The sequence below is a fragment of the Otolemur garnettii genome, unplaced genomic scaffold (genome assembly GCF_000181295.1).
Source record: "Otolemur garnettii isolate 467f Iridium unplaced genomic scaffold, OtoGar3 scaffold00035, whole genome shotgun sequence".
NCBI lineage: Eukaryota > Metazoa > Chordata > Mammalia > Primates > Galagidae > Otolemur > Otolemur garnettii.
The window spans coordinates 1,215,881-1,227,694 of record NW_003852430.1 but is presented as its reverse complement, the minus strand read 5'-3'; the positions used below and the strand labels follow the sequence as shown (position 1 = coordinate 1,227,694).

General features: G+C 44.6%; 1 protein-coding gene across 1 annotated transcript in view; it reads right to left on the bottom strand.

Moving 5' to 3' along the window:
- PAQR8 (progestin and adipoQ receptor family member 8) overlaps window positions 1-11,519 on the bottom strand; it is a 42,519-nt gene extending 31,000 nt beyond the window's left edge. The window contains exon 1 of the mRNA XM_003789641.3: window positions 11,476-11,519. The gene's annotated coding sequence lies outside the window, so the exon portion shown is untranslated. The remainder of the gene's footprint in view (window positions 1-11,475) is intronic.
- Window positions 11,520-11,814: the final 295 nt, after the last annotated feature.

Genomic DNA, 11,814 nt, shown 5'->3' with positions numbered 1-11,814 from the left:
GGTAATCTAAAATCTTTATCTTATCCTTACCTAACCTAAAACCAGCACTCTCTTTCCTCTTATCCTGATTTATAACATTTTTCACTACCTAAAATTATATATAGTAGAACCCATAGTTGACCACCTCCCTACTTTGACCACCATTAAGTTGACCTTTCATAGACTGGACATGCACCACATGTATCAGTACAGAAGGCCCAGTTCCTTATGTTGACCACCTCCATATGTTGATCAGTTTATTACAGTCCCTTGGGTGGTCAACTTACAGAGGTTCTACTATATGTATTTCCTGATTTACTTGTTTACTGTCTGTCGCTCCCCCCCCCGACAATCTATGTTGCATGAAGGCAAGGATCTTGCTCATCTCTGTATCTCTAACATCTAGAACTGTGCCACATGTATAGTTAGTAGGCCTTTTAAAAATATTGTTTAATAAAGGTTTTAATTTCCTTTTCTTTTCTCCAAATACCCAGTGCACAAGGGAATCTAGATCTGAGATCCTACTTGAGTATTCCTTATGCTGCTCATGCCCGTAACCAGTGCAGAAGGCAAGAGTATAAACAAATACACACAGAGTATGTGAAGTGGTACCAAGTGATATGAAGAAAAATGAAGCAGATTTCCCCAGGGCCTTATGTACCATATAATACCATTCTGATTTTTGCCTCTGTGCTGTTGCTGAACCTAGGTCGTCCATCAGAAATGCTCCCCTTCCTCATTTAAATGTTATCCCTCTTTCCAAACCTCATTCTGGTTGTTTCTCCTGGATTACACTCAAACTACAAGAGCTCAGGCTGACTTCACCCTGTCCTACACTGAGTGGTGCTTCACAGTCCAACATACGCTCATAAATGGTCCAGAGTTTTCTTTCTCTTTCATGGAAAAAAAAATTTGGATGTTCCAAATATATTACAGATTTCTTAAGCGTTAAAAAAAAAAGACTCAAAACCAAAAACCATGCTTTATGTTTCTCTTATATCCCTCAAAGTACCTAGCACAGAGTTAGGCAAAGTAGCAAAAATATCCCTATAGATGGGCTCACAGAGTTCCTATTTGAACCTCACCATGGCTGCCCTGACCTGATTCCCTTTACACCCTAACAATACCTTCTTTCTCTCCTCTCTTCTCCCCAAGTGTCCCTCTGTGTTAGAGCGACACTCCAGCTGCAGAGATCTAAAATATCAACATTCCAGGTGAGACAAAAATATTGTTAGAGACCCTGCAAATTGATGATGGTATCTCAGGAGGTGCCAATACTTCTAGGGATGAAAGTCTTAAACAAGTCATCATTTAGGATATTTTAAAGATGGGCGGAAAAAATCCATGCAATCCAAGAAGTGCCCAATTATAGTGCTTCATGAATTAGCCTGAACCTCTTCACCAAACTGAGATTTGATGAATCAGTTTCTACTTTCCTGAATGCCACCCAGTTTCAATGACATTCTTGAATCTGTCTGGGTGACATTTTATTACTACAGGCAATTTACTGTTAGTCTGAAACTAATTTTATTTTCTAAAGTGCTCAGGGTCCCTGGCGATGCAAGGGAATGATATTAATTAATGCCTTAATCTTGCTGTAGCACAGGAATTGAAAAGTGAAGATGGGATTTCTGGAATGAATTCACTGAGAGAATATAAACTTTCTAAGTTGAGAGCTATTGCACTCTCCCACTGACTATACATTATCCTCCCTTTTCTTCTTATACAGCTTCAGTAATTCTCCTTAGAATGAGTCTAAGAAGAAAGTTTTTTTCACTAACAAAAATAATTATAATACCAAAAATTTTCTCATAAAATTATGATCTCTGGGCAATATTCAGCAAAGTTTGTGCATTTTATTCCCATCCACAACTGATTTGGGAAAGTGTAGCCCTCCTCTAGTTTCCTAACTAGAGGAAGTCTTGAACAAGGAGGTCAAGACTTATCTTGAACTCCTTGGAAATTCTCTTGGACTCAAAAGAGCAAGTGTTAAGGGCAGGGCAAATACCTAGTTTTAAGGTATTGATGATAAGCTCCAAAGTGTCTATTCTTTAAGAAAAGAGACTTTATTTTTCTTCTTTGCTTTTTTTTTTTAAATCTCAGACTACATCAACCTAGAAGGATAAATGTCACTGTTAGCTGTGTCTCAAGATCAATACAAATTTCTTATAGCAACAATCCCAGTTCTCATCTCTCTTAAATTCTTACAGCCCTAGGAATGGGGGATTGATTAACGTCAGGAGTCAGGTCAGCCTGGAAAGGGCAGGGGAGCTAGCCTTGCATCTTCTCAAAATCATAAAGTTGCCCATGACCTATGTTTTATTAACATTCACCATAATTATTTTGAATTCACTCATTCAAAAAATATTGCTTTGATATGGTACTGAAGCTTTCCCACACAGCAAAACAGGGATAATTTATTAGCTACCTAGAAAGTTTGGAAGCTTGTATACTCCCAGACGTGCAGAAAAGTCTTCCCTACGCCCAAAGCTTAACTCAACCTGATCATCCAACTCAGGTGACATAGTACAGAGAGCAGTTTACCCACCTTCGGGGCAGTGTAATTTCTGGATGTCATATGAGGTAACATGAAGCCTAATTCTTTCATTCTAAGCTTCTGAGTAGGTAAGTAACCAGGGCTTTTGTATTTACATGTGGCCTGAGCCTTGGTTTGGCCTGGTGATTTTAGCCCTGTGCACAGGCATTAGAAAACCATGATAATTACCTTCTCTACCCATCTTGGAAGCCAAGAGTCATCTCTAAAACTAACTATAAACTCCATAAAGGCAGGGATTGCTCTTTTGTTCCTCATTCTATCCCCAGTGTTTGGCACAGATCCTGGCACCTGCTAGGCCCTTCATAGCTAATGAACGAATGAATGAACAAGGTATCCCCAGATCACTGGAAGTCCATTAAGATCTTACTTCATAGGGGTTAGGGTTTGGATTCCTTCTCAGCCAAGACTACCTAAGCTACACCACGGATTTCAGGAAGTCACTGTATAGGTGTCACAGATAGCCTGGACAAGGTTCCCTAGAGAATTTCGGGACAGCAGAGGGCCTTCCTTCCTCACTCACTGTGGGGCCAAGGGTTCCAGTCACACACACAAGGAAAACAGAGTGAAAGTCACAGGTACTAGAGCCATTCCACTTCTCCCTTAACTGCCTGAAGAGACAGGAGGCTAGAAGGCAGAGAGATGCCGACAGACTGTGCTGGGGCAGTAGAGGGCACAAATAAAGAATCTGGACTTAAGTCCACCTTTCTGTACCGCAGCCTCCTCATCTGTGAAATGAGACCATCAGTAGCACCAACCTCACGGGACTGTTCTGAGAATTAAACGAGGCAGGGTAATACTCTCGCTGACACTGGCCAGTGTCCAGTCAATAGTTAGACATTTCCAGTGCTGAACGTAGACTCACTGCCCACGTGCAGTTCCCTTTCTTCTCATGGAATCTGCTAAATCAGAAGCAGCAGAAAGCTGTAAGCTGTACTTAGAGCCCTTGGGTTTGAGTCCCTGTTTTTGCCTGAAGTCTCTGTGACTTCAACAAACTTCTTACCCTCTCTAACTCCAAGTTGTACAGCCTTCATCTGAAAAAACAAATCAATATAATATATCTGCTCTCCACGCCTCACAGGATGGCAGCGAAAGTCATATGTGATATGGTATGTAAAAGCACTTTGAAAACAGTCCAGCAGAAATACTGAACAAGGTAAATGAGTTGATACTAAACACCTGTAAGGCTCTGAAACAATGTTTTTAAAAACTTCTTCAACTGCAACCCATTAGAAGAAAAATTGTTTTACACTGCAAGTCCACGCTCATTCATCATGAAAATAAAGGCTCAATCTAACAATACTTATGATACTTAGATATTTTAAATTCAGTTTTCTTTTTTTCTCTCCTTTTTTTCCTCTTTTAAAAATGCAGGTCATTAATTTTCACAAGGCCGTCAGCAGTCCTTAACCCTCACCTCTAGATGGGCATCTAAGGAGCATTTAAAAAACCTGATACCCAGGCCCTACTCACTCTCCAGGGCAGCAGTATTCTCAGACAGATGATTCTATCCTACAGCCAGGAATGAGAACCACAATCCTAATGGTTTCTAACTCACAGTTAAAAAGTCATTGTTATTTATATCCCTGTCTGCTAAAGACTCGTGTGCCCAGAATTGGTCTCACTCCCACCCAGTTGAAGATGTGCTTGTAACTGTGAGATGCAAACTCACTGATGCAGCCCCAGTGTGTGTGGGTGCATGCATGAGGGAAACGCACAGAAAGGAAGGAAGTGGCCAGGTGACCCCATGCAGATAAAAAACTAGAGTGGATTTGGAGTGTTCTGTAAAAATGAAAGAAGTCAACCCTCTGTCTGCATAAAAGGGGCTGAGGAAAAGCAAAGGGAGGCTGCTAGACCTCCCTGCCTGCTCTCACACATCAGAGCAAGGTTATGTGTAGACAGGGGTCTGAGAGGAGCCTCCGGAACCTGGAAGCCACGCTTAGTTGCTCAGTCTGAGGGGGCTTCCGGGCCAGCTAGCTCCTCCCTCCAGAGCAGGCCACAAAGAACACGAAGTTCCTCTAATCTCAACCCATCCTTCCCGTACATGAGAGAAATCTGGAGGGGTGTTCTACTTCCACTGGCTCACCTGACATGAGCTGCACCCTACTTAGTGTCTGGCAGAACCCAGGCTGGGATGCCAAAGGAACCGGGGACACTGAAGGCCATAGTTTGTGTCCCTGTCCTGTCCTTGGGCACATAATGGGATGGAGAAATCTGGATTCTTTTTGGATATAATGGTTTAAAACAACCAAAGCTGCATCTGTCTGAAGCACAGTCTAGATTTTGACCCAGATCTCATAACTAGTCATGATACTAAAACCTACCACTTATTGGGTATCTTCTGAGTGCTAAGCATTTGATACACACTATCTCATTTAATCCCACAATCTCTCTTTAGGTAGAAGAGACATTTATAGATACTCAGGTTAAGTGACACAGTCTGGTGATACAGTTAAAAATGATGGTGCCAAGGTGTTACTGAAGGTTTATCCCGCAGAAATACTGAACAAGGTAAATGAATTGATAATAAATACCTCACAGGCTCTAAAATAATATTTAAAAATTTTTTTTGACTGCAACACATTAGAAGAAAAATGGTTTTACACTGCAAGTCCACACTCACTCATCACCAAAATAAAAGCTTAATCAAACTGAATTTCGAATATCTAAGTATTTGAGATCCCACACTGCAGTCCAGGGGTTCTCAGCACTACTGACTTAGAGGCAGAGTCTCTCTCTACTGCCTTAGTAGCCTCACTCTACTGCCCTGTTTGGAGTGCAGTGGCAATCCTACCTTACTGCGGCATTGGAGTCCTGGCCTCAAGCAGTTCTCCTGCCTCAGCCTCCATGTAGCTTTGACCTCAGGTGTGTTCCCCCACACCTAGCTAATTTATAAAAAAAAATTGTTTTGTAGAGATGGGATCTCTATTTTTACCAGGCTGGTCTTAAACTCTTGGTCTCATGTGATGCTCCTGCCTTAGCCTTCCAAAATGCTGGGATTATAGGCATGAGCCACCACACCCAGGCTACTACTACTGTTTTGAACCAGATACCTCCAATTCTTTGTTGTGAAAACCTGTGCTGTGCATTCAGGATGGCTAGCATCCTGGGATGCCAAGATCATCCTTCCCCTCCCTGTTATCAAAAATATCTCCAGATGTTGTCAAAGGTTATTCCTTAGAGAAGAGGAAGCAAATTCATACCTCCTCCCCATTAAGAACTACTGCTCTAGCTTAAGCCACCATGCATAATATATTGTTTCCTGATACTTCCCTGATAAATCAATCACTCCTTAGAAAAGAGAATAAGAACCAAATACAAGACTCCAGGAAGTATGGTGCAACAATAATACCATCCTACCTACAGTTATTTACCACTGTGTAACCCACTAAGTATTTTTATAGCACTTACCTCCTTTCAAGTCTCTGAATACGTCTTGGGATCTAATCCTGAAAGAAGGAATCCACCTCAAAAGCAAGACAACTATTGAGAGATCCACCTATTTTGCCTTCTCCAAGAAACTGAGGGAAAAGAACATCTAGTGAAATCCACATTGATCCTTAGCCCCATAAGCCATTAGAATAAACTCTCACTAAGGCAGAACCATATTTGGTGGGCTCCCCTAAATGTATAACCTTTCATGAAACATTAACATTTTTTCATAGCAATCCTTAATCATGTGATAAAAATTAAGATAAAATTATTTTCCTATCTTCCTAATTCATATATATTAAATGTATACTTTTTTTGGTTGAGACCAGGTCTAGCTTTGTCACCCAGGCTAGAGTGCAGAGGTGCAATCCTAGCTTACTGCAGCCTTCAAAGTTCTGGGTTCAAATGATCCTCTTGCCTTAGCCTCCCAAGTAAGTAGCTGGGACAACAGGCACGTGCCACCACACCTAGCTAATTTTTTAATTTTTTGGTAGAGACAGAGTCTTGCTATTGCCCAGGCTGGTCTCGAACTCCTGGCCTCAAGCAATCCTCCAGCCTGAGCCTCTTAAAGTGCTAGGATAACAGGCGTGAGCTACTGCACCTGGCCCAAATTTATAAATTTGAAGAAAATTAATGTCGATATTTATAGTAGACCTAAGAACTTAGTACCAGGCTAATCTTCCCTATAAGTTAAAAAACTAAACAGAGCAAAACTCATGTTTGAGCTGAAAAGGACTGTTTACCAGAATCATCCCTTTCAATACATGCCAAGAGAACTGTAGCTATTTCATTAGAATAATATTTTTATTGGATCCAGGAAACAAAGTTACAGGAGAGGCTTTTAAACTCTTTTTTCCTTCCGATTTTCACTAGCACACCAATCTCCTATACCTAACGTACAACTGTAACAAGAATGTTCATTTTTCAAAAAATACAAATTCAAAAGAAAATAGCTCATCATGGTTGCTTGTAAGGTCACCCTTTAAAAACTCCTCAGAAGCCAGGACAGCAAAAAACGAAATGTTCTCATTGACACAGTTTGCAAAAAGCCCAGCTGAAGAGAATATCATTACCTGAGATATGATAGATTTCCACAAAGCTTCAAAGGAATTTTAATATGAAACTATCAATAAATAATCTTAACCAAAGTAGCTAGACTGTATTGAGCAGGGGTCCTCAAACTTTTTAAACAGGGGGCCAATTCACTGTCCCTCAGACCATTGGAGGGCTGGACTGCGGGCCCCGGGATGAGTCGGCTGCTAAGCAGGACAGGCAGTGGTGGCAAAAACACCCAGCAAGCCGGATAAATGTCCTAGGTGGGTCACATGTGGCCTGTGGGCCATAGTTTGCCGACGCCTGCTATAAGCTATAATAATAAAGTAATAGGACCAATTATTTGATACACATACCAGAACATAAACACCAAAATGTACTCTGTACTTCAAAGTACAGTAGTTAATACCACTTTTGGGGAGTCAAAAGTTACACTTGAGGCCTGGCATGGTAGCTTATGTCTGTAATCCCAGGACTTTTAGGAGGATGAGGTGGAAGGATCACTTGAGGCAAGAAGTTTGAGACCAGCCTGGACAACACAGTTGTCGGGCTCTATAAAAATATTTTAAAAAATTAGGCAGGCTTGGTGGTTATGGCGCCAGCCACATACATGGAGGGTGGCAGGTTTGAACCTGGCCCAGGCCAGCTAAACAACTGCAACAAAAAAATAGCCAGGCATTGTGGTAAGCGCCTGTCATCCCAGCTACTTGGGAGGCTGAGGCAAGAGAATCACTTAAGTCCAAGAGTTGGAGGTTGCTGTGAGCTGTGACACCATGGCACTCTACCAAGGGTGACATAGTCAGGCTCTGTCTCAAAAAAAAAAAAAAATTAGTCAGGCATAGTGATGTGCACCTGTTGTCCTAGCTACTCAGGAGGCTGAAGCAAGTGGATCACTGGAAGCCAGGACTTGGAGGCTGCAGTGAGCTATGATCATGCCACTGCACTTTAACCTAGGTGACAGAACAAGACCCTGCATCTTAATAAAATAAAGTCAATTATACATTTTGTAATAAAGACACTTGCTCACAGCAAGTGAATGTTCACAGCAGCACAATTCACAATCTCAAAGAGGGCGGTGCCTGTGGCTCAAAAGGGTAGGGCGCCAGTCCCATATGCCGGAGGTGGTGGGTTCAAACCCAGCCCTGGCCAAGAACAAGGCACAATCTCAAAGACATGGAAACAACCCAAGTGCCCATCAATACATGAATGGATTAATAAAATGTGGTGTATGTATAGCATGGAACACTATTCAGCCATAAAATTGGTGACCTAATATCTTCTGTAACAACCTGAATGGAACTGAAGACCATTCTCCTAAGTGAAATATCACAAGAATGGAAAAACAAACACCACACATATTTAATACCAAGTCAGAACTAGATGATCAACGCCTATGTGCTCATAGGGAAGCAAAACTCAGCAAAGTTCAAGTAGGGGTGAAGGGAAGAAGGGGGAGGGTAAATCCCCACCCACCAGGTACAATGCATGGGTATACTGCACACTTCCTGGATGAATAGCACACCTGTAACTCTTACTTAAAATGTATAAAAGCAAACTGTAGCTAAAACATATGTAACTCCATAATATACTGAAATAAACTTTCTTGAAGAAAAAACAAATAGACAATGAAAAAGTAAAATAAAAATTATACTTGAATTTTCCCCTAGCCCATGAGTTGTTCAAGGACCAACTGCAATTACGTTCCAATCCTAAACACATACACTAAATGACTCACTAAGCACTTTTATAGCACTTGTCTCCTTTTATAGCCTCTGAATGGATACTGGGATCTAATCCCCAAAGAATGAATCCACCTCAAAATTAAGAACCCAGTTGAGAGGCCAGGGGCCATGGCTCACACTTGTAATCCCAGGACTCTAGTAGGAGGCCAAAACAAAAAAAAATCCCTGGAGCTCAGGAGTTCAAAACGAGCCTGAACAAGAGTCAAAGCCTGTCCTTACAAAAAATAGAAAAATGAGCCATGTGGTATGGTGGGTGCCCATAGTTCCAGCTACTCGGGAGGCTGAGGCAGGAGGATCGGTTAAACCCAGGAGTCTGAAATTGCAGTGAGCGAGGCTGATGCCATGGCACTCTAACCTCTGCAACAAAGTGAGGAAGAAAAAAGAAAAGAAGGGAAGGAAAGGAAAAGAAAAGAAAAAGAAAAAGAAAAAGAGAAGAACACTGTTGAGAGATCCACTTATCTCTCTTTTACCTTTTCTGGATACCCTCTTAGAACTGCCAGTCCTTCCAAGAGAATTTTCACGCCTTTCATGGACATACTTCACATCACCACCTCCATTCCCCACCTGAGAAACCCAAGTTGGCCCCTAGGTATTTGATTCTTTCCCAGCTGAGGAAGTTTTGCCATCACCGAGGCAATTCAGTAAATGTGTTGCAAACTTTGAAGGCAACTCCAAAGCAGGCACTCCAAAATTATTCTCAGCAACCACTAGAATCAGTACACGGCTTGCCAGGAGAAGCCTTCTGAAGGAGAGAAACACTCATTTGAATCTATCAATACTGGCATATTTATTTTAGCATTTGGATAAAGAATTGGAAGCATCAGCTAGCTTTATGTCCAAGTGAAGAAATATGCTGTAATAATGATAATGCAGATTTTGGTGCAAGGTTCTCACCACTCAGTAAAGTATACACCCCCCCTCAATGAATAAAAGCTTGTCCGGAAATGATACTTGGGAAATGCATAAACTGCTTGTCCATTAATCTTGCATAATTATTGAAGAGATTTTCTTCTCATGAAGGGAAAAAAAAAATGATTCAACAAATGCTAGGTACCAAAATAGTCCTTGTTTTCCTAGGAAGCTTAAATCTCAGTGTGTCAGAAGATGGACCTAAGTGGGCAACCTGATGGAAAGAGGGGAGAGGGCATTTTCTCCCACTCCCCAAACCCCAGTTATCTTCCAATGGAGAAATCCACTTACTAGGATTCCCAGGCCTTGGGTCTTCCTCTGTTAGCTGTTACACCAAATAATTAAACTAATTACCACACATAATTAACAATCCTGGATAAATTAATGTAAAATAGTCAACAGTATTTAACTAATTGACGGGAGTCATGCACCCAGGACAAACAACGAGGAGGGAACAGCCATGCCTTGGTCATTTATTTGTTTTTAGATACACACTTGGATACCCATCCACTGAGATCCTATGTAGTCTGGCTCCCTGCCAGCTGACCTGACCAAGAGTGCAGCAGTTCAAGGGTGGGGACAGACTGTGCATAATCTCAACAGGGCAGTCAAGGGGAGTCCACCTTTCACGCACAGACCTCCTCTTAACTTCAATAAACGGATCCCTCCCTCATTGACACAATCCCAAATTGTACAATACTCTTTATGTTTACTCCACTGTGCAATGCAGCGTATTGGTGGGCGTTTTGTGTGTATCTGTTTTGCCGATTTTCCTCGCTTTTGACTCAGAAATAGCCTCTCATTCTGTACTCACCGAGTACAGAATCAAGGAGTCCCTTGGTGCCTGTAGCGCCCGCAGGTGCGTGGGGAGCTGCCCTGGCTGCTTCCAGATCCCCGTAAGAGGTGTCTGCGAGGTGTCTGCGAGGTGCACCTCAGGTTCCCAAGAGTCCCTGGGCGTACCAAGCGCGGAGTCCTCATCTGCCCCCGACAGGAGTTGCCTGGTCTTGCTCTTTCCCAGGCGTCCACGCCCCTAATCCATTGAGGGCACTGCGTCCACCTGGCTGACTTGGTCCCCCTGTCCCTGCCCCACCTGGCGTCTTGGAAGCCCCTCCTCTGTCTCCGAGTTCCCATCTCCTCCAACAGCTCCTTCTCCCCTGTCTTTTAACCCGCTTTCCCCACCCATCCACGGTTCTCCACTACATCGCCGTCTCCGCACCCGCCCCCAGTCTCAGAGAAGGCCCCTCAGTCCTTCCTGGAGAAGCCACACGCCTCGCCCCACCCTAATCCCGGGCTCCTCTTTCGGGCTCCCCCTTTCACCCCCGGCTTCCTGCCCTTTGCTTTCTGCTCCTGGGTTCCGTTCCCCTCTGTCCTACGGAGGGCGACCCAAGAATGTGGACCGGACGCCCTCAAGTCGCGATCCTGGCCTCCTGCCCTCGGGGCTCGGCCCCCAGATATCGCGGTCATAACACCCTCCGCTCAGCTCTCTAGGCTGGGACGCTGGAGATCTCCAACATCCCCGCCCCCAGCCCTTCAGGGCTGCAAGGCTCCCTAACATCACGGTCCTAACCCACCGTCCTCCTTCCGGGCGCGGGTTCTGCTGCTCCCCAATATCAGGGCCCTAACCCCGATAGGGCTCGTGTTTCCCAACACTGCGCTTCCAGACTTCTTCTCCGGGCTGGGATACTGGGGCTCCCCGCCGTCGCGATACTGCCATCCCCGCCTCCCAAGCTCGGGCCCCGGGGTTCCCCACCATCGCGGTCCTGAACCCCAGGTCGACCCACTCCGCGCCTCCCGCCGCGGACTCACCGGTAGGGGCGGCGGTCGAGCTCTTGCGCGCAGCCCAGCCCGGCCCGGCCCGCACTGGCGGCTCCGGTTCCCGGCGAGGAGCTTCCCGCGGGCGCTGCGATCGCGGCGAGCTCTGCGCGGGGGAGCGGCCGGGGGGAGGACACCGCCGGTGGCCGGGGACGCCCGGCTCCGCCCCTTCCCGGCCCGGGGGCGGGATGCGCAGACCCGCGCGCACACCGCGGCCGCCCGCGCCGCCGCAGCCGAGGAAGTTGACTGACGCCGCTTCCTTCCACCCGGGACTCAGACCCTCAGAGCCCCCTTTCCACCGCCCAAACCCCGAGAGTTTGAGAAAGATAAGGA